We start from the raw sequence: 24,157 nt of genomic DNA, 5'->3' as shown, positions 1-24,157 counted from the left end.
TGTTTACAAGTGGGGCTTTTAGTCAGGCATGGTGGCATATGCCTATAATCTCAACACTTAGAAGACAGAGGCAGGTGGATTGCTGCAAATTCGAGAAAAGCCTGGGCTACACAGTGAGTTCAAGACCAATCTGAACTATGTAGCAGATATTATCTCATAAAACCAAAAATAGAAAAACAAAACAAAATAAAACATGAAAAGCAGGTAGGGTTTTTTGGACCTGATAACAATTAGATAAATTCATAAGGATGGGCCCCTCATAATTGAACTCTGGTGACTTTTTAAGGAGGAGAGAGACCAGAACACACACACACACACACACACACACACACACACACACACACAAATACACACACTTTCTGTCTCTTGCCATGTGATGCTGCTTTTGACAGCCTGAGATCTACCAGCAATAAGGTCATTACAAGATGCAGCCCCTCAACCTTACCCCTCCAGATCCATAGCCTATAAACCCTTTCTCTCCACATAACTGTAGTTTACCTCAGTTATTTCATGATAGCAACAACATAAAGACTCGTGCATTCTGTTTGGTTTGAAACAGTTAATGGTTCCATGCTGCTTACAGGTTATATGGCCTGCTACCCTGTACTCCTGTCTCCCATCTTCAGAATCGTTTCAGCTGTCTTCCTCAACTGTTCATTATGATTGTATAAGAACTTCCTTCCTTTCTTGGATGAACCATGTTCCTTCACTCTTTGATAACTTCACGTTGTTCGCTCTGCCTGCAATGCTGTTCCTCTCTTTTTACCTGGAGAATTATACTCAGCCTGTAGGATAAAACCCACATGTGTTTCCTGTTGAACCTTTGTGTTATCTTGTGGATAGAATTAATATCTCATCTCATGAACATGAACTTCAACAACAACAACTGTCATTTACTGCACACCTAAGTACCAGGATTTTATTGTTCTGAAGAAGAACATGAGATTCAGGGTTTGTTTTTTTAATGGCTTGTTTAAAAACACTTGGGTAGCAAACTTTCAGATGGCTCTGATTCCCAAAGTCATGTATTTAACCACTTTTCTTAGTTTCCTCCAGGGGTGCTACATATTAGGTCACATTTTTATTTATCTCTTCTTGTTCATTAATATGAACTCCAGAAAAGTAATGATGTGTAGTGTTTGAACTTTTACTCTTTGTGCTTTGCAGTGTCTGCAGTGCAGAATGAGCTCTGTGAGATCCAATGTGTCACACGTTCTCCCTTCCCTGGGCTATAGCTTCTTCACAGGAGCCACTGGCTCCCACGCTACAGGTCCATATCTACTCTTTATTCTGTTCTCCAACTTACTGACTCCTAAAGTGAATCTCCACAAAACTGACCATCTTGACAGCCGCTACTGGTGAGTCTAGTCTCCATAAGATTGCAGTACTGGGGATTGAACCAAGGTTCTTTGCACTGAGTCAAACCCCTTCCCTCTTTTAAAAAATTTATTATATTTTACATTTTGAGATAGGCACTTGGTAAGTTACTAACTTGCCCAGGCTGGGCTTGAAATTGCAGTTCTCCTGCTTCAGCCTCCCAGAGTGCTGGGATCACATGTGTGTACCACCACACCTGGCTAAAAGAACTCCTTTAGTAGGTAACCCGAGGAGGTAATGGCATAGGCACGATCTACTTTACAACCCTTGGGCTACAAGCAGTGTCATTTCTGATGTATATTTCTGAACTAGGTCCACAGTAGCTTGAATATGTTTTTGATAGAAGCACAATCAGAATGAGCCCCTCCTTTCCTTTGGATTACCCAGGAATCCCGCATGTTGACAGAGAGCTCAAGCAAAGGCCCGGGTCACCCTTTGCCTATAAGATCCTCGGTGCCTTGTGCATTGTAAGTATTCCCTGTCACTGAGTTCTACTGCACAGAGCTCCAGGCCTGTGTGATCCTCTGAATGAGGGTGGTCTCCTGTGCCTCAGACGTTGGTGCCATCTTTCCATTTCACACACAGTACAAGGATCCCCCTGCAGCTCTGCCACAGTAGAGGTTTTTTCCCAACTCACTGCCCCACATTTGACCCTGGCGGATTCATCCACAGAGGTCAGCAGCCTTCCTTTTCCCTGACCCCAAATAAAGAATCCATTCTCTTCCTTCCTCTGGCGATAGAGCCTGTCTGTTATTGCAGGGTCCACACCCAAGAAATACAGCTGCTTCACTTCATGGTTTGGTGGGAATCGTCTTGGTGGACGTCTTCTCTGAAGGACAGGGTAGGAAACTGCACGTTACCTTCTTGCTAAAGCAACAGTAACAACACACCACTTACTTCTGCAGTGGGCTGTTTTGTTAATTAGTTAAGTCTTTAGCGAGGCATTCTGTCTTAAAAACAGAAGTACAAGAATTTATTTGTGCAAACAAGTGAGTTTCTCTCTTTAGAGAAGTCACTTGCTATATTACAATTGTGTTGCCGTTGTTTAAACTGTTTTGAATTCTTCCTCAGTGTTTCAGAACCTACAGCCCAATCTTTTTATTACTCCCAAAGAGAGCAAATATTTATTCTTGACAATGGATTTGATTTTGGAAATAACCCAGTGTTATTTGGCTTAGTCTTCTGAGTAAAATCATTTTGAAAATTTGGTTTTGGTCCAAAAAGAGGTGCACATATAAAGTAATGACACTAATTTTGTAAGTTTTACTGAGTCCAAAGGGGATTTCCAAATGTACTGTCAGTGACAGTGTATCAGGGTAATAAATGTATCACTTTGAACAGTGCCTGTATTGGAGGTGACACAAATTTGAGTACAAATGTGTGGCATATTTGTGACCAACAAAGTCTTGTTTCTATCTGTGAAGGTGCAGCTTGCATAATATGTTGAAATTTTTTGCTAAAAATCTGGCAGCAGATTAATAGTTTTCTAGTTTATGTAAACAGGAGTCTTCTGAAAGCATTAAAATCAGATCAGAGAACATTGATCTGGGCCCCAAGAATCAGCATTTCCACTCTGCTTTGAGTGTTGAGCCGGGGATCTCCCTCTGTGTACCAGTGTCTTGGACTCTCAGAAGAGTGCTGTGAAGCAAGGTAAGCCGTGAGTTTCCACATGAATTTGCTTCCCACATTAAACTACACATGGACTAATTTTTTCCTATGCAAAATATTTGTGTCCATATGAACTTTGCCTTGGAACAGAAATTTTCCAGGTACTTTATCAACAAAGAAACACCTATGCCACTTTCTCACGTTTGATTTCCTTTTTTTAAAATTCAGAACAGAAATTTCTATAGGAAAAATGATAAAAGTAATTGAAATGGTTAACCGAATTATTATATGGAAGATATCACAGAAGAAAAATCAAAGTACATTTTGATATATATAAAGCTGCTATTTCTGATATGACAATTGTGCAACTGATGCCACAGGAGTTTCACTAGCTAGCTAAAAACAACATCCTATTTCACAGCTAAGACATAAACAGCTGAAGATGTAATTGGAGGCTAAATTTTACAGCCTCAACAGCACAGCTGTGAAACATAACTTGGGATATTACAAATAAAGTTGAAAATAATTTTGTGAGAATTTTTTGGCATTTGAATATGTTCGCTAATGTTATTTGTTTAACTGAGACTATTCTCAAGTGACCTGTCTCTTATGCATTTATTAAATCTGTGCCTAATATGTGTAAGAACCAGGGACAGTGGGGCTCACTGTGCTATTAAATCATACCACCAAGGAGTTTTTAAAAAGTGTCACATAATATGTTCTGTGTCAGATAATTTTAAAGGGTTAATTCTTTAGTATATTCAATTTGGAAAAATGCAAGAAATATAGAAAAACAAAAAGTTAAATATATATTATTAAAATATCATCACTGTTTTATGTTGTATTTTGAGTTTCCTGTAACCTAATTTTAGGTGTTTATTTGAGGTATTTTGGTATACTTTAATGTTCTTTTAGTTTTTATTTCTTTTAGATGACGTGTGAGAGAAAGCATGAACATTTTACTGATTCTGACTTATTTTGCTAACACGTTGCTCTCCAGTTCTATCTGCTGTCCCAAAACTGACTTGATTTCATTATTTATGGCCAAATAATATTCCTTTGTGTAGCTATGCCACATTTTCTTTACCCACTGGGCTATTTCTGTAACTTATCCTGAATATATACAAAATTCAACACTAAAAAAGAAAAAAATCAATATGTGGGCAAATAAATTGAACAAATCATTCTCAAAGGACAAATGGCATATAAGTATTTGACAGCATGTTCAATTGCTCTATTTATCATCCATCAAGGAAACGAAAAGCAAAACCACACTAAGAGCCCATTTCACCCTAGTCGGAGTGGCTATCATCACTAATAAAGAAAAACAGCAAATTCAGGTGAGGGGGTGGGGAAAAGGAAACCCCGCTACGCTGGGTGGGCAGGAATGAAAATTGACATAGCTACCATGGAAATCAACATGGAGATTCCTCAAAAAGCTAAAAATAGACCTACTTTTTGAATGTTTCCTCTAAAACAAAAGCCAGTATAGCAAGTGATACCTAATTATTCATGGTTATTGCAGTGCAATTCACATTTTTGAAAACTCTAGGTATACACGTGGAACAGATTTCAGAAACTTGTAAATAACCGTGCATGTGTGCAGTATGGGTCTTCAGGGTGAGATGGCATTTTCCTTGGCCCTCCTTTTCCTAAAATTGAAAACCCTTTTGTAATGCAGTAAGGAACTGCAGGAATAGCTGGGAATTCCACCCAACTGTGAGGCTCTTAGCAGGTTAAGAATCTTTCATGTGGTTACTGATATGTATTCTTTCTATCACTGGTTTATAATTCTTTGTTAAGCTTTGAACTTTAGTACTTAAGCATATGTTTATTCCAATAATTCAAGCTAAACCTAGTAAAGATCTGAAATTTACATTTCATAGTGTTTTAATTGCTCTGAAGGTGAACTCTAGGACTGTTAATTTGCGGTCATCCCATCTGACAAACGGGATGCAGCTGGCTGAATGTTTCACTGGTTTTCTTAACTGTATTTCTGCTTTGTGACTCACATATGGTGAGACATTTTCTTGAATCCTTGTTGGAACACCTAGGCTGGCAGGTGCTTTTTTGTTCCAGGTGTAAGAGTAATCTGGGAAACTGGCCAATATGCTGACATTTTAAAAACATTTTCACTTTTTAAAAAAATACAACAAAAGGCAGAATACTTATTATTGGGTGTTCTAGGAAATCCATAAATATGGCAGTCACAATCATGCTGACTCAATTTTTCTGTCTGGTTCTTTCTTAATGTGTTGTACAGACATAGCTTATTGTCACCCCTATTTAATTTTGCACCTTTTGTGTTTTGGGAGGAGGGAACTCCTTGTTTATTGGCATAAGAGGTGGTTACCTACGTGAGTATGATTTATGGAGGACCCTGAAGAGTCCAGACAAAGATGTCTTGCACGGTTCTCTTTATCTCCACCCTTAGTGATTCATTCCCGCATGCTACACACGCTTTTTCTTTCTGCTGTTGTCCTCTCTTAACAATTTAGTGTGAATAATTTTCTGTGACATTTTGTTATTTTTATTCTGAACAGATTTAAGTAGCATCAAAGATATTTGAGGCAGTCATTCTAATGAAAAAGGAGAAAAGCGGATACAGCAAAGGGAAAAGGAAGGCTATTTATCGTGGTACTTTATATGTGTTTCAGGTATTTATGATTAGAGGCTTATGTGTTTTATCTCTAAAAATTAGGGCTTGTGAGGTTGCTCAGTGGCAGAGTACCTATCTTGCATGTGTAAGACCCGGGGTGTGATCCCTAGAACTATAAGCAAAAAGTAAATATGTTGCAAATAAAAATCTCAAAATGATAATAAAAATGTGTTTAACAGTGAGACATGAATTAATGATTGGACTTATTTTCACGTTGTCATACGTAGTCCTTCACTAGATTTAAAGGGAGTTTTACTTTGACAGTAAAGATGATGGCCACACCTGGTGTGGTATATTCATAGAGTGATCATCAATTATTGAAGAAACGTGGATATGTTTCAATACTAAAACAATGAATTTATTCACAGAATTCTGCTTTTATAAAATCTTCTAAAGTCTGCTCTTCTAAAATCTTTTGTTGTTTATTTACTGCTTTTTAAATGTATCTCTGTTTCAGGTTTCCTGGTCTCACATTTGTACATATCTGACTTTTTTTAGTGGGCTGAGGGAGTAGGTCAGTGGTAGAGCATCTACTTGGTGTGGTTTGGCCCTGGGTCCAGTCTCAGCACCATGTACACACACACATACACACATATGCACACATACATATACACACGTCTGAACACTTTTTTGTCTTAAAATTATAAGTGGACACATTCAAATCATAAAACATCCACAGTATTCATTAAGGATCAATTCAAGATATTATATAAAGAATCAGAGATTTTTCCCATTAATACTTATGTTTAATAAAACAGATTAGATTTTTGAGGTTAATTGTGAAGATGCCAGGTTTTTTAAAAATTTAAATTAGTGCATGCTTGCAATACATAATTGTCATATTTGGGACAATATGTATGTGCCTACCATGTATCTTGATTGTTTCTAATTTCTTTTACTTTTCTCTCCTGCCTCTTCCCTTCCTTAATTACTTTTTTCATTTTTCTATCACCAAAAGCCCACCATCTCTTCTTTCCTATCGTCTCTTTTCTTTCTTTCTATTTTAAGCTTTAAAAAACTATGCCACAGTTTTATTTTCTTGTATAATTTCTTATATTAGTCTGATGGGAAAGATCTCAAAATGTTTTAGTTTTCTGCAAAGGCATCTCATTAATATTTCATCTTATTAATACAGGCTCTGGTAAGAAGTCTCTAATTTGCCTGCATCAAATGGCATACTTTTTTTTGTCACATTGAAGCATGTTGGTGGAAATGCAAACTCTAGAGTGCATTCCCAGTGAGGGATTGTGTTCTCTCAGTGACACTGTGAGCCCCTCTGGAGTAAGAATCACATTCTGCTCATCTCATCCTCTGCAAAGCAAAGCACGAAGCCAAGCACACTTTAGGGTAGTCTCATTTGTCAATTTGGCACATTTCTTTAAACCAATTTCCAGACACAAATACATGTTTATTCTTATCATTTCACAATTTGAACATTATAACTCATGATTAACAATTCCTAAGAACCAGTATTAAGTCTATCAACATAATATTACATTAGAACCATAACATTCTGCCCTTGCCCGCCAAAGACACAGGCACATCCCTTTATGCAAAAGGCATTTAGTCCATGTCTCAGAGTTGCTGAAAAGTCCAAGTTCCAAGTCTCCTCTAAGATGTAAGGCAAACTCTTTGTTGCAAGACACTATACACATGAAAAGTTAGATACTTCCAACTTTCATTGGCACAAAATAAACATTTTCATTCCAAAAGTTACAAATGGGAATACAAAGGATTAAAACCAAAGCAAGTCCAAAATCCAGCAGGAAAAATATGAAGTCCTTTAATTCCACATCCAGCATCTGAAGCAATCTGTGGCAAATTGTGAATTTCAAAAGGCTTGAGTGATTCCACCACACTTACAACAATTTTGGTGGTTATAGCTCCCACAGCTTTTTCTTAGGCCTATTTTGTTCCCTCCTTGTAGCTTTCATTAGACAATTCATGTTCCTGACTTTGCCAAACTTCTGGTCTCCACTGTACCTTTGCCTTCAGCCTGACAGCTTCACACACTGTGCTGTCAGGGTCAAACTGCCTGGCCTCCAAGGCCTTTTGAAATCAAGGTAGAAGCATTCTTAACCCCAAAACTCTTTCATGTGCATTCTGCATGCATCTAAAACCAGCACCATGTGGATGATGCCAAAGTCTGCTGCCAATTGGAGTAGTTGTCAAGCTTTTCTCTCTCTTTGCTGTAGAGGTTGAGTGCCTGGACTACTGGGCACTCTGAATCCAATTATGAGAAACAAATTTGCAGTGCTGCTGCTATTCTGGAACATGGTGCTCTGTTGCTTTGTCCTCAAGCAAAGCCTTTGCTTTTGTAATTTTTAGGCTGCAATGGGTGTAGACTTGCTGCTACTTGTGAAGCTCTCAGGCCATCACTTCCATTCTCCTGTTCTTTCTCAGCTACTGAGGTCTCCTCAGCTCTATCTTTGTAACTCCAAAGCTTTACTAGAGCTTCCATTCTGGCTAAACACAGAATAGTTTAAATCATCCTACTAGGCTCTTTGCTCTTGATTCTCAACAGAGACCTGGTTAAAAACCCCCAACAGCAGCCATGCCACCGTCTCAACATTAGACTGCCTTGAAATTTCTTCTGCTAGATTAGTCTGCCATCCTTAAACTCAGTCTGAGGCAAAGTCTCTGGACATGAGTAAAATGATGAAAAACTTTCTGCCAAACCATAATACACATCATCTGGATCCCAGAACCCAATATTGCCCTTTTTTTTCCCCAGAAGAAACCTCCTAATCCTGGTCTTTACTGGAAGGATTTCTATCATAGTCTTCTGAGCTCTGACTGGAATACTCCATACAGAGCAGCCTAAGATGTTCCAGAAAGACTGTTTTGGGTAACATGCCCATAGTTTTCCGAACTCTTCCCAAAACCATTCCCAAAAGCTTTTGAACCACATGGCCAGGTAAAATCACAGCAATGGCACCACTTGGTCCTTTCCTGTCTGGAACAGTCCCCTGGCTCTGCTTCCTGACCGCTATCAGCTGAGCAGCTTTGATCTTTCTTCTCCCTTCTCCTCCCAAGCTATTTCTGAATTGGAATCAATCAATCACACAATGGAGACTTCAGCCCAATTCTGGCTCCTCTTCTCAAAGTTGCCAAGTAGGGTATTGTATCCAATAATGGAAAATGGACTGATACAATGTATTGTATCCAATAATGGAAAATGGATTGATACAATGTTTTAACATTTCAAAGTCAAGTTTCAAAACCTTGTGGTTCTTAACTGATATTTAGATTCTGATGGTGCTTTCCTTTGTACCTTGAGGATGATGTCTAAGTCACTTAGACTGGATCTGAAGTTTGTGATTCATGGTACCATCACAAGCTCAAGGCCACTAGGATTAAGGGAGTGAGTACTACTCATCCTAAGTACCCTGGATAAGATGAAAGGGGCCAAAAGAACTGTCATCATTCCTTTTTATGTTGCAACATTCTGCTGGCCAAAAATTATTCTGCATTGCAAAGTCACCTTGCTTTGGAGCTGGCTGATTATGGACTGAAACCTGTACAATCTGTGAGCTAAATAAAACTTTCCCCTTTTAACTTTGGGTGTCAGGTACTTTATCTCTGCAACAAGAAAAGTAACTAAAACATGGACCCTAGAACTGCCCACAGCCTCCAATCCAGGAAAGCATTGAATCACTCTTTGACCTTTGGTGATGTCTCAGTGACTTTTTTGGTATTGAGACACAATACATGACCCTACCTGAAAGGGGGAAAGGGTTAATTTAGCTTACAGTTTGTAGTGGTTTCAGTCTGTAGTTGGCTGGCTCCAAGGCAGGGTTAAATGGTAGAGAAGAACTGCTTATGGCACGATAGCAAGGAGCAGAGATCTTGGGAGGAAGACGGAGACACAACATTGCAGATCATGCCCCCAGTGATCCACCTCCTCCATCCAGGCTTCACCTTCTTTGAAGGTCACATGTAGCTTTAGAGTCATCCACTAATGGGGATCATGCACACACGACCCAGTCACTTCCCAAAAGCTCCACATATGAGGGTAATACCAGGCTTGAGGGTAACATCCAGATATAAACCATAAGAGCTTGTAAAGTCCTGGCCATAGATTTCAATTTGAAAACGATTTTGTAATTCTGACAGGTACAACACAATACCTTGCAAGTTTCTGGTAATAATCCTATTCTATGTCTTCCAGCTGGGTTAGGACTCTGAGTTAGGCTTTGTTTTCCTCGTGTCACTTAAACTACATGTTTGTATATACCTATCTTGCTAAAGTTAAAAACATGTTTACATGTTTTGGTTGATAATTCCTAGTTTTACTAAGAAGGGACTTACATAAGTGGGGCCAAACATTACATGGAATTCTATTTATTTTTCCTTATATATTTATATTACATAAATTTCATCACAGCAAGATCTGTTGATATCATCCTGGAAATCATATTTTTGTATTCAGCATCACTCAGGTAGCCTCTTTTACCAGGTTCCTTTTGACTAAAAGTAACTGATAAGCAAGTTGAAAGTAGCTTAAATGAGAGAGACTTAGTTTTTCTTCCATATCAAGAATTTCATAAGTAAGAGTTTCTATGATTGCTTCAACAGTTCTGCAATTCTAGTGTGCTGGACCAGCTTTCTGTGACTTTTCTAATCTTTCTGTCTTAATAATATAGCTGCATCAGCTCCAAGCATCAAGTCCTCCAAGGAAAGAAGATTTTCTCTTCATAGTACTTTTGTTTTTAATCAAAGGAGAAAGATAATTCTCAGAAGGTTTCCCTTTCTTTCTCCTTAGCCAGTACTGAGTGTCTTATCTTTGCTCTGGTACATATTTAACTCAAGATCGGAGTATCTGGTCTTCCTAGTCTCTATATTTGCTGATGTAAAACAGGAAGTTTGAGAAAACTCTCATGTAAGTATTTAAATACATCCTGCTTTTCTGCCAAATGCACTTTCTTGAACACATTTTGTGTAATTGTACCTTAAACTTTCTGTAAGTTATTGCTAGAGAATACAGTTATATCCTGCTCACTTTGCTCCTTAAGTTTATCTCCTGCTTCAGTCTTCCATGGGCTATTTTGTGAATGCAGAATAGATCCAGTTCATCCTCGTATTGATGCCTTTGCTCATAACATTTTCTCCTCTTGGAATATCTTTTCCACAATCTCTCATTAAATGCCAACATAGACTTCATTGCTCAAGGCTGCCTTCCTCTTCTATCTTTCTCTTCCTTTCTCTCCTCCTCCAACTTCATTTCCCTCATCTTGTTGTTGTTGTTGTTGTTGTTGTTGTTATGAGTAACCAAGACAGGCTCAAACTTCAGATGTCCCTTCCACAGCCTTCCAGGGTGCTGAGATTGCAGGCATGCACCATCACTACTACATTAAAACTGTCTTCTTTACAACATCTTTTCCCTCCCCCTATATCAACTGTGAGTATTTTCTCTTCATAGTACTCTCTCTCACAGCACTTCCTATGGGCTTCAGAATCCAAACACTCACATTTGAACACATTTGAATTTTGGTTACTCACAAGACCTCAGAGAAGTGCAGTCAGAGGCATTTTCAGCATTGCTGAGGTGCAGGCCAGACCTTGTGTCATTCACAGCTGGTGTGCCAGAGTCACTTGGCTCACCGAAGCACGACTTAAGCATTGCCTGGGATTTAGACCTCTGTGAGTTCACAGTTCTTTCCTTGTAATATAGGCAGTAAGTTTTGTGAACTCCTTAAAGCTGTGCTCCACTGTAAAAAGTGGCTGTGAATTGAGAGATAAAACATGAGATGAATGCTGGAAAGATAGTTAACTTTTGGTCTAGGAGAAGGTTTATTTTCCAGAAAATATAATTTATCAGATAGCCAGGAGCCTGGGAAGATACTTAATGCATTCTTGTGTCAGTCGTACAGTATTAATACATTTACTTATTTATTACTAGCATTTACACACAAGATCCCCTGAGGACAACACACTTTCAGAAGTCCAGGAGTGAATCACAATTGTATGGTGTGATGGCTTTGGAGACAGAGTTGGATAAAGCTAGAATCCTGCCTACTCCCCAAAACTATGTGACTGTGAGAAGATCATTAACAGTGTGGGACTTTTATTTTCCTTCCCATAAAATGATGGTAAAAAAATATCTACCTCATAGGTACTTAGAGTACAATTATACCAAGAAAATACCTTGTAATCTGTCATATTATGTGATTAGCTGATTACCATTATTTATATCCCTACAAGTATCTATCATGATAGCAAGTACTCAGAGAAGAATTATTTAATGAATAACTGAATGAACAATTGAACAGCTATCATAATAACCTACTTAAAATAAAAAAAATACTTTTCTTTCCATAAGAGTATTTCTGAGGTTCTAAGGCACTTATCTGTATGCATTACTAATATATGGAAATCAACTGAAATCATTGCTAAGAATTGAAAATATCAGTAGATGATATTGACTTTAGCATAAAGTGGGATTTCCTCTCTAATGCACTGGCAGTTCATAAATTGCTGGTTTCCACATTCATTGTCTCTAGTCATAGTGGAACATTTCACAGCTTTATGGTTCCACTGGGACTATCGTTTCGTGGGCCCGTTATAATGTATAATTCTCTTTAAAATCCTAACCTGTATAGTGCATTGTCTTCAAACATAACCTTTTCAGCATCTTTCTTGAGTCCTGAGCTTTTTAAAGGGTCTGGAGTTTCTGAAATGTTAGCTGACCTGTACTTCAGATTTATACTTCTCCTTTAGGAACAAGACTGTTCTGTGGCTGAAAAGGGAGTCAAATCCATGGGAATCTATAAGCAACTTCAGCCTACCAAGCTATGCAAATCTAATATGCAACAATACTACGAACTACTCTGGTACACATTAAATGATTTAGTTTCTCCTGTGATCAAAAAGAATGCTTTCCCCCTCTCTGGAGATGATGCCTTGTTGCAGTTAAATAATTTGAAGATGTTTACATGTCAAACAACATTAAAACTTTTTTTTTTTTTTTGCAAATTATGTCTTGGCATCTTTACTTGAATGTTAGAAAGTATGTTCTCAGACATCTTATTCAGTCACTACTTATTTTCTATGTTTTTAAATACCTGTTTTATTTCAAAGCGAGGAAAAAACCCCAAATTTTCAAAGCACATCAACAGGGGGAACAATAGTGCATACATTGTGCATTATTGCCCCAAATCACTCACTCAGAGCACGACATCTACATTCAGTTGTCTGAACAATATCAGCACATCTTTCTTTTCAATGAACTCAGAGAAATCAGTAATCTAATTATCTTAACTATCTTTTTTATATACATACATACACATACGTTGTTTCTTTCACCTTCTCTCTCTAGTGAGACAGAACAATGTTTACACATGTGAGTCTCATTTATTTTACTTATGAGTACGGCCTCAAGTTGCATCCATTTACCTATAAAAGTCTCAAGTTTATCCTTTTTATGACTAATACTCCCTTGTATAAAAAATATCTTTTTTATCCATTCCTCAGTCAATGGCGTTTAGGTTGTTTCCAAGATCTAGCTGTTACAAATTGTGCTGCTATAAACATGCGTGCATATATATATATTTTAAATTTATTTAAAAGGAAAAAGAGAAAAACACAAAACAAAACAAAGCAGTGTAAGGGTACAAGTAATACAGAACTACAAAAAAAAAGTAAGAAATCACCAGTTAATAGATTACATATTATCATCTTAGAAATAGTTGCTCAAATCACAGTATCAAAGAATACAAAGTGGACATTCAAACAGTGAGACTGCAAACAGTTGTGTTCAATGATCCAACCAAAAACATTAATATGGTCAGCTATTTAACACCCCTAAACACACTTGCTGTTGTATCCTTTAGAGCTCTTTTTTTCCCTCTCTTTTTTACAACAAAATTTACACATTTTGGGTTTTATTACTCCTCAGTTCTTATTACTTTTTTGGGGGGGAGAGAATAAAGTCAAATATGGCGAAACAAAGCTGTCAGTCAAAACCAAGGATAGACATAGCACATGATGTAAAACAGAGTACAAGGTTATCAACAATGGTTATCAACGATGTCTCTTGTTTCCTTAAAAAGAATTGTCTATCTCATTAGATATTATAAAGTTGAACAAAACAGTAGAGAACAAGACCAATAAAACTTAAGCATTGTAAACATTACAGGACTTCCAAAGGAGACAATAGTCAAACCAGAATGGGCATCTTAGTGAATCTTATTGCCTTCAAAGTAGTTGCCTATACCCTCAAACTTGATACTATCATACAGAATGGAACAGAGTCTAATCAGTCAAAACAAGATAGTGGGAGTATTACAGGACTTCAAAACAAGTTAATAGGAAATCAAAAAAAGTTACTATTATATATCCTGCTAATTTTTAAAATATTTCCCCTTAATTAAAACAAACATAAGAAATAACTAAATAATTTTTTTAAAGAATAAGGGAGAGATTGAGATAAAACAGGACATAACAATATAACAATACGGGTCAAAGCATGACTGTTTCAGCAACCTAGTGCTTCACCACCAAATAACCCGACTTAATAGTAGTTACCCTAGTGTCTGTCTTTTTCCTTGAAATATTTGAATAAAACTTCATATACTATAGCTTCAAATATTTCCATATCAAGAAGCCCAGAATATATTGCCATGATATGATGTTTTTAATTCTTCTGGGAAGATACCCAGATGGGGAATACCGGGGTTGAATGGGACCTCTAGTTTTAATTTTTTGAGCACTCTCCACACCGATTTCCACAGTGCTTATCCCAGTCTACACTCTCACCAGCAGTACAGAAGTGTTCCTTTTCCCCCCACAGTCCCTCCAGCATTTGTTATTGGCTAATTTCTTGATAATAGTCATTCTTTTTGGGGTGAGGTAGAATCTCAGTGTTGTTTTAATTTGCATTTCTCGAATAAGTACTGATGTTGAACATTTTTTATTTATTTGCTGTTTGAATTTCTTCATCTGAGAAGTATGTTTTCATCTCAGATACCCATTTTTGGATTGGGTCTTTAAATCTGGGAGGACTCATGTTTTTGAGTTCTTTATGTTTTCTTGATAGTACTCCTTTGTCTGAGGAACAACTGTCAAACATCTTTTCCCCTATTGTGGGCTGTCTCTTCACTTTCTTGGTGGTTTCTCTTGCTATGCAAAAGCTTTTCAGTAAGATGAGATCCCAGTTGCTGATTCTTTGTGACAGTTCCTGTGTAACTGAGGTTTTGTTCATAAAGTCTTTGTCTGTACCAAGTCTTAAAGAGTTTTACCTAATCTATCTTCCAACAGAGTTAATGTTTCTGTTTTAATGTTTAGACCTTTGATCCATTCTGAATTTAGTTTAGTACATAGTGAAAGATATGGGTCCATTTTTAATCTTCTGCATGTGTACAGCCATTTTTTTCCAGCACCATTTATTTAAAGAGGCTTTCTTTCTTCTAATGAATGTGTTTGGCACCTTCAAAGATAAGGTAGCTTACTGTGTCTGACTACTTACTTTCTTAAATAATCATTTTATTATTTGTCACAGTTTCCCTTTTTTAGAATTTTTCTTCATACAAAAATTAAAATATGTAAATTCCAGAACTGCATAGCAAGATGCTTCTTATGATTCTAATGCCACTCAAAATTGGCCTCATCCTTGAGCATCATTCCAAAGATAGGGTCCAATGTTAGGGTCTTTTTGGCTAAAGCTGAATTTTTCCCTCCAACAAGTGGTTAATACTATTAAATCAATGAGATCACTAACTCTGGTCCTTCCGCAGGCGTGTTAAGCTTACTCTGTTCTGCTTTCTCTGTTTCCTGTCAAATACAGGGGTAAAGCTTCCCCTCTACCACCATGTGTCCTCTTTCCAGTATGTTCAGTTTTCCAGTGTCCTAGAGTATTGGGTGTGTTTGAGGATGGCCACATCGGGGAGGTGGATATTTGAATTATTATGGTTTATATCTAGATGTCCCCTATGAGCCTCACGCACTCAGTGCTGGGCCTTTTGGAGGGTGATTGAATCAGAAAAGAAATATAGCTAGATGTGACATAAGTAGGTGGGGCCTGGTCTGCCAAGTCATGGTATTGGGGTTCATAACCCGGAAGTGGTGTATTCCTTCCTGGATCTGCCGCGCTCTCTCTCTCTCTCTTTTCTGCTACCATGACATCAGAATCTCTCTTCAGCCCAGGCTGTGCCTTTCTGCATTGGGGCTGGTGGACTAGCTACTGAAGACAAGAGCCAAAATCAACCTCTCCTTTAGGTTGTGGGTATCGGGTATTGTGTCCCAGTGACCAGAAAGCAACAAAGACAGAAACCAAGTAGGCTTTTGACACAGGTGTGTATCACTTCAGCAGGGCTCTGAGAGGCTGAGGTAGTGTGAAAGTACAGATTTTTCAGGCAGCAGAAAATGGAGCAACATTAGAGGTATCACACATTTGTGGGCTTCTAAAGATTGAACATCCTCAGCCCCGGAGCCCGTGAATGTTGCTCTATATGGCCAAAGAGACTTATGGATGTGACATTGTGATCTTCATCACAAGTTGGGGTCCTCTGATGAAGAATTTTCCTGGATTATCCAGTGGGCCTCAAATGTAATCAAATGGGACCAACGAGGGTCAGAAGGTCAAGGGAGGAAGGTGAGGTGCTCCACAGAAGCAAGGAGAGAAAGGTGATGAAATTTGAGCCATGAGTGAAGACTGGCAGATTCTAGACACTAGAAAATGTAAGAATACATTCCCCTGAGAAGCTCCTTCACCTCATAAGATTTATTCCAAATTCTTAGTGTCCAGAGAGTCAGCTTGAGTGGTTTTAAGCCATTGTTTTTGCTAATGTTTTGCAACAAATGTAAGTGGCTCTGGTTTTCCTGGGTTGAGCAGTTCTGAGTGGGCACAAGTGAGTTTCTCTCCCTTCCCTACGAGGTGACCTAGCAAGGATGTGAGTGGAGGCTGCTCTGTCCATCCCCTTGCTGGCTCCTGACTTCACTGCTGGCTAACTCCTAGGGCCAGGCTCAAGGTTTCAGAAGCCCATCTGTGAACATCATCTTTCATGATGTTTCTTGTCCATCCTTCCACTTTAAAGAACTTATTTTCTTTACTCTCTTTCTCAGTAGACCTCAACAGCCAGCAATCTTTAGAGCTAGAATCAATAGTGAAAGTTAACCCTCCCTCTCACAATCATGGAGGGCTTAATTTTCAAATACTGCTTGGAGAAGAATGGAAATGTTTATATCCCTCTCTCCTAATGCACAAGAAGAGGAAATTAAATCAAAAGTTCTGCATGAAAACAAGAAGAACCGCTGTGCCCTACCCCATAGTTATGTCTGAAATTCCCAGGAATCCTTTCTTGGGTGTTGTCATGGTAGAACTGGAGTTACTGCTTGGGTTTTACACTGTGTTAGTAACTTTTTCCCTCATTGCTGAGGCAGAATACTTGATGTCCAAAATGAAGGAAGGAAAGGTTTATTTAGCTCACAGTCTGTGGAGGTTTCAGGTCATAATCATTTGGCTCCGAAGCAAGGTGGTGTGGCTCAGGGGCAACATTTCAAGATAGCAGAAGACAGAAAAAATAGAACAAAGGGCGGGGTGAGGGAGCAAGACTCTTTTCCTCCTTTATATTGTGTTCAGGATACTCATGCTTGGGTGGGTGTAGCATTCACATCATCCCCATAACCTCCTCTTGCACACGCTAAGGATGTTTACAAAATGAGAACCCTGGACTTCTGATGAATCATTTAGTTAAACTTCTAAACTTCTCAGGTTGACACAATGAATAACATCCTAGAGCAGTAAGGGCATGTCCTCTTTACCCTAGGGTACAGAACTGCTAAGTTACTTAGTTAAGCACCACACTTCTCAAGTTGACACAATATATTAACCATTATAAACACCAAGCCCCTCCTAATAGATGCACATTTTAAATTAGTGATTAAAAAATTCATGCTAGGAATCAGAGCTCTAACAAATCATTGACTTCTGTAATTTCTTATCTAGGTAAAATTTAACCATATTGTTTTAAACAATGAGAAAGCATAAAATAAGTAATTGCATATCAAAAGCTAATATTTTGTGAAAGGTAGAAAAAATCTTCTCTAACCAAAGCCACAATTTATAAATAAAACTCCTTTCTAAGGTGGCAGTGCTTAGGTCTCATTCAGGCCTATTTTGAATACCGGTGGGAGAGTTTTCAAGACTCTATTAACCTAATTTGTTTAAATAGAAGTAGTACCCTTATTCTAGGCTTAAACAGAACTTAGATGAAAAGGGAGAAGAGATATCATTCTATCATTCTATAACTTAGGTAGCAGACCCCACTCATTTATAAGAAGAGAAGATGTGAAGTCAACAAAAGAAACTCTTTGGTGAGAGAGACAGACCGGAGACTCCTCTGGCACTGCCTTTCCCATATAAAAAAAAAAAAAAAAAGAAACTCTTTGGTATAGTGTTTGGCATTGAAAATGCTAAATAAATGGAAGTCTAACGGTAGCAATAACAGGTATGTGACACTTATGCAGAATTTTCCAATGCAAAATGTTTCCCACTTTTTTTTCACTGATACACATCTCACTAAAATGCATAGACGACTCTCATTTCATCTTCTAGACTGTGGGCAGTAGTGTTAACTCCTGGAAGCTGTTAGTGTGACCTAAAGGAAACTGTCAATATCACATATACATCTAAATGCTGCCAATTTGAAACCGTATTACTAGGAGCCCTAGGCTCTGGAATTATCCTTGTCAGATCTAAGGAAGCAGCCCACCCTCCCAGCAGTCTCTTTTGCATCCCTGAACTTCGCTATGGCTGCCTTTGAAGGGCGAGGAGTAATGGGTGTGACAATTGCATGGTGCTCCTGCTGCTCTTCAATTCTATTTCTGAGGGTCGAGGTGACCTAAGGTGTGACAAAATAAGCTAGTCATTCAGTTGAGCCAGATATCCTTTGAGAAGCTAAGAAAAGGAATCATGGGGTCACAAAGTTATTAGTACCCCATATATTATACGCCATAAATGACAGCCCCGAGTGAGACTGTCCTGCTTGGGAGTCTGCCTCTTCCTGCTGGAATCACTCCATAGCAGGCGGGAACCCACCACTGCACAGCCACATCTGCTAGAAAGAATCCATGGGCCCAGGAATCAGGGCAGGGCTGAGACAGCTGATTAATATTGGAAAAGGGGGAGATATATAGCTTAGGTATATTTTATTAAGGAGACAAGTTTTTTATTCAGTGCTATCACTGCTCAGCTATTTTAAAAAATTAAAATGCTATGAGCTGATGAAAATCTCTAAGAATGTCTGACAAGTATCACTAGAACCATCACAGGCCACCAGATCCTGCTTGCCACATCTCTAGTGTGCTAAGATCTAATAAAGATAAAAAACAACAAGCAAACAAAAATCCTAGAACAAACTACAGATGACCCATCCCGTGGTGGACTTGGCTGATCTTTTAGCTCTCAAAAATCTCATATTCATGAAATTCTGTCTTCTGATCACTACCTTATTGCCAAATGTTAATTAGATGAAATACAGTTACTATTCTCACTCTGAGATTCTGGGTATTATGTGGTGAGCTTTGGTCCTGCTTTCTGGCTAACCTCTGCTGTCTGCACAGTACTCAGGTGCAAACTGCTGTCTGCTCTCTCATCTGCAAGCTAGACCCAGCATTTGTTCCAGAGTGACTCCCGTCTCCTGGGTCTGCCCTGGAGTCTGTGGTATAGATTCAGTGATGCAGGTAGACTGGGGCAGGGATTGGGGTTAGGTTTAGGGTAAATTCGTTCTGCCTGGGAGAGAATTTTGTGATTTTCAGAAGATTGTTGTAAAACAAGGAGATCATAAGTACAAACAACATATTTCAAGTCCTTAAAGAAAGTTCCTCTGCTGTAGTTATATGGGCTCTTGTTACAGTTACATGGAGGCTAGGTTATACAGTGGTAGCAAATACCCTCCAGCGCACCCCAGTCTCAGTGGCTTAGATCAAAAAGGTACAGTTTTCACTTATGCAAAAAGTGTCATGGTTTGGCAAAGAGTTCTGTTCTGCAGAGGCCCTCGAGAGGGATTCAGGGAGCCAAAGCTCCATTACAACATGTTTGCCTTTATTTTTTTTAAATTGGTACCAGGGATTGAACTCACAACCGTGCGCTTACAAGGCAGGTGCTTATGCCTCTGAGCTAAATCCCCAGCCCCAACACATGTTCCACACTGCTTTTGATCAAGAGATGTGGTGCATTATGCATAAAAGTGCAAAGCTTCTCCTCGCTTATCACCTGATCACATTTACGTGGTCAGAGCAAGTCCAAACTAGGTCTGCTGCGAACTGGAATATTTGCAAATAATCTCAGTGAGCCCTCGAGCTGGCTTTTGGCTTTTTGGCTGCCCAGTCCTATGATTAGGCTCTATTATTTCCCTTTTATTTCTTATGAAACTTTCCTATGTATTCCATTTCTTTCTCACAAAGGCTTTTCATAAGTGAACAGCCTTTGTATTAATGATGTTACTTCCAATGAAATTATCTCCAGCAGGGCCATCTCCTTTCTCCTACCTTTGACTTTATCATAGAGGACAAAGGCCACCTCCCTGCTTTCTTCATGGGCCACTCTGGATTATTTTTCTTATGGTGGGAATTAAGTAATCTTTGCTCTTTGCAGCAATCTCATGCCACATTCCTCTATCCTATCGGCTGTGGGGTTCTAAACTCAGCAGTACCCTTTTTCTTAGTGAATTTAACCTACTACTTCTTATTTTAGTGACCCCAGAGTTCCTTCCATCCTTGACACTAATCCCCATCTTGAATCTCAGCTTCTATCTGCTCACTTTCCAAGTCTAAATGACTTGTGTCTTCCACAGTCTGTACAATGAGGCATTGTTCTAAATTCCCTCCACGGCCCTGATCTTCACTCTCCTCACAGCCTGGACTCTGTGCTTTTATCTGGCAACCTTTCCCCTACTTCCTCCCTTCCCTATGCTCCCTGCTCTCCGAAGTCAGCTGATTCAGCTGTGCCTTTGCTTAGCCCCTAAAACTCCCCACCAACCTTGAACCTTAGTTGCTTCCCGGCTGGGCCAAAAAGAGCTACTAGAGAAAGCTGTGCTGATTGAGGCTGCCACAAATTGATGCACGTCCTCCCTAACCTCACTGCTGCTCAGCACTTCTTTTATTCACCTCTTGCTGACTCACCACTCCTCCCACGCAGCAGTTTTTCCAAACATTTTTAACTCTCATTAAGATTCAAGCTCTGCTCCAGATATGGCCCCAGAAAACCTTTCCAGCTTCATCTCTCACTTCCCCAAAGCTCTTGGCCTTGTGTTTTCCATCTCCCAACATTTGCTCACCATTTAATGCATCCCAGTGGAAATACCACCTGATTCCAACAGGCTTCTCTCTTCTAAGAAACATTCTTATTTGTTTTTTGTAAACATTCAAGTGATTTTCATTCATTTTATCCAATAGTTCTTTTGCTAGGTATTTGCATACCAGTACTGTCTCCCCAGTTTTATTTACCCCTCTTAAAAGCAGAAACTTTGATGCTTTGTTTACACAGGGTTTACACAGTGCCTCAGATTTGTTAGGCATTCTATTGATGCTTAGTGAATGTACAAGAGAAATAAATATTAGTCAGTTGTCTCAAAAATAGATTTTTTTTCCTATTTGTTCACAAAAGAATAAAACTAATTTAAAGGCAAGGGTTTTTTTTTTTCATTTGTTTCTATTATTTAAATTTTAATGCAGCAATGGCAGTTTGGGAGGGGTACTGTAGATTTAACACAAATTGGGAACAGTTAAAAGAATGATGTGGAAAAGCCCTATTTCATGTGATCCTCTTGAGCTTTGTAGCTCCTCTCAATTCTGGTTAATTAAGCCCTATCTTTCATTCCTGTTTATTTTTATCCATCTATTTAATATAAAGACAAGGGCTTATGCATAACATTTTGCATGTAGCAAACTAACAAATCCTGGTATGCTGAAGTACAATTTATTTTATTTTTTAATTTTTGGTACTAGGGAATTGAACTCAGGACCTTGCACTTGCCAGACAGTTGCTTATGTTGCTGAGCTGTATCTCCAGCTGAAGTACATTTAAAAGAGAGTCTACCTTTGCAGGAATTAATCCATAGTTAAGAATCAGGGAGAGAATCCAAGCTTTATCATAGGTAAGGCCAGTGGTGGAGAATAAGGCCAATGAGATTTTTATTGCTATATCTCAGGATTGGATTTACTCATTGACAGAGGGCAGCTTGGGGCAGAGTGGGCTTCTCCATGCAGCACTGCCCCATGCAGTGTCCAGAAGGGAGGAGCAGAGCAGATTGGCTCTCTTGGTGGGAGACAGGAAGCTCAAGCCTCTGTTGTTTCCCTATAGCTGCTATCTGTAAGTTTTTCTCCCTGGTGGGGAAGACGGCCAGGTGGAACACCCAGATGTGAATGCTTAGGGAAGCATGGCGGCTTCCCTAAGGATGAAGCAAGATGTTCACCAGTTTGATCCCAACCTGGACAACATAGTGATTTAGCAAGAACTTGTGTTAAAATGAAAAACAGAAAAAAGACTGGAGATATCACCAAGTGAGAAGTTCAGTCTCTAGTCAGTACTACCAATAGATGTGTGTGTGCGTGCATGCACACACACACACACACACATACACACCTCTTCATGAAAACCAAAGGGATGGGGAAGAGCAGCCCTCTAAGTCCCTGAAAGCAGTGGTGTGATGATGTGCCCACACATGGTGATTGGGGCGTCATCAGCGATGAGCAATTTAGTCACCTCTGTCTGTGGACACTTTTCATCATAACCAAGTGGTATTTTCATTTGTCAAGTTTTACTAAGCCCTATTAATGCATCCAAATTAGGTTTAAAAACAATTAGATTTCACCAGGTGTGTGTTATAAACTATAATTCCAGCACTCAGGAGATTGAGGCAGGAGAATCACTGTGAGTTTGAAGCCAGCCTGGGCTACATAAGGAGGTCAAGACCACCCTGAACTACATAGGGAAACTCTGTTTCAAAAACCCAACCAATAAAACAGTTAGACAAATGAATGAAAAAAACCCCAATTAGCTTCTTACATAAACAAATTGATATATGTTACTATACTGTTTCAATTATGCAAAACAAAGGAATGATTATAACCCTTAATTTAAATAATTATAGTATGTTTTTGTGTCTGTATGTCCGCCCAAAGCCACATGCAGTCATGGAGGTGGGTTTCTAGAATCTGTGATTAATTCGTGGTCCAATGCTAGGATTATGGGTGTGAGTACAACACCCAACATACATACTATACAAGGGACAGAACGAATCTTGCTCTCTTCCCATTTTGCTTTTGCTGCTTTTGCTGTCTTCCACCGTCATGAACTGTTGCCCTGGTGCCATGCTACCCTTCCTTGGGGCCCACTGACTGTGGACTGAAACCTCCACAAACTGTGAGCTGACTAAACCTCCTTACTTCCTTTTGGGATTCAGGTATTTTGTCTCAAAATGAGGGAAAAGTAACCAACATGAATTATGTTGAAGATTTTAACATCACTAATAATGATGAGATAGATATTAATGCCAATAGAGGAAATTTAGGCAGGACAAACATATCCTGTCATCTTCTGGCCCATATGAGCATCTTCACCATGTACATTTTGGGGGAACACAAGCATACAGACTACAGTATGTATTGATATATAGTCATTTATTTTAGCTCCTTTAACTGATCAATATAATTAAACAACATTAGTCTGAAGGGAAGAACTGTTTGATGATTCAGTTCACTGACAGCTTGTCTCTTGAATTTACTTTTGCGTAGGCTTTACATTTATTTTTAGTTGTGGTAAAATCACAACATGAAATTTATGATCTTAATCGTTTTAAGTGTGCAATTAATAGCATCAAGTGTATTCATGTGCTATGTGCAAAATCTTCATGCTGCTTTAATCTTTCAGAACTGACGCTATACCCATTAAGCAGCTATCCTCCATTCTTTCCTCTATTCATTCTCGGTAGCCACTGGTACATTTTCTGTTTCCACAGCTCTGACTACTTTAGATAGCTCATGTAAGAGAATCAGAGTTTTGTCTTTTTGTGATTGGTTTATGTTAATTAGCATGGTATCCTCAAGCTTTCATTTATGTTGCAGCTAGGGACAGGATTTCATTCCTTTTTAATGCATATTTTTAATGCATTAATGAATTTTTTAATGAATATTTTAAATATTCCACTATTGGTATGTTCCAAATTTTGTCTACCTGTCCATGTATTAATGGACATTTGGATGGTGTGCCCCTCTTGGATATTGTGAACAATGTCATTTCAAATATGAGTGTGCTAATCTCTTTTGGGATCCTCTTTTTAATTCTTTGGATTATGTACCCAAAACTGGCATTGCTAGATCACATCAGAGTGTTCATTTTTAATTTTCTGAGGAGCTGCCATACTGTTTCCAACCATGGATATAATATTTTATAATCCCACATATGGGCAATGCACACAAGTTCTGGTTTCTCTACCTTGTGCCAACAATTTGCATTTCTGCCTCATATTTATTTATTTTAGGGGCGGCCGTTTTAGTGGGGTTGGGCTTTGCTTT

Source organism: Cavia porcellus, unplaced genomic scaffold, assembly GCF_034190915.1.
Source record: "Cavia porcellus strain 051 isolate PalLab524CR breed Dunkin Hartley unplaced genomic scaffold, mCavPor4.1 scaffold_2, whole genome shotgun sequence".
Taxonomy (NCBI): Eukaryota; Metazoa; Chordata; class Mammalia; order Rodentia; family Caviidae; genus Cavia; species Cavia porcellus.
This window is presented reverse-complemented; position numbering follows the sequence as displayed.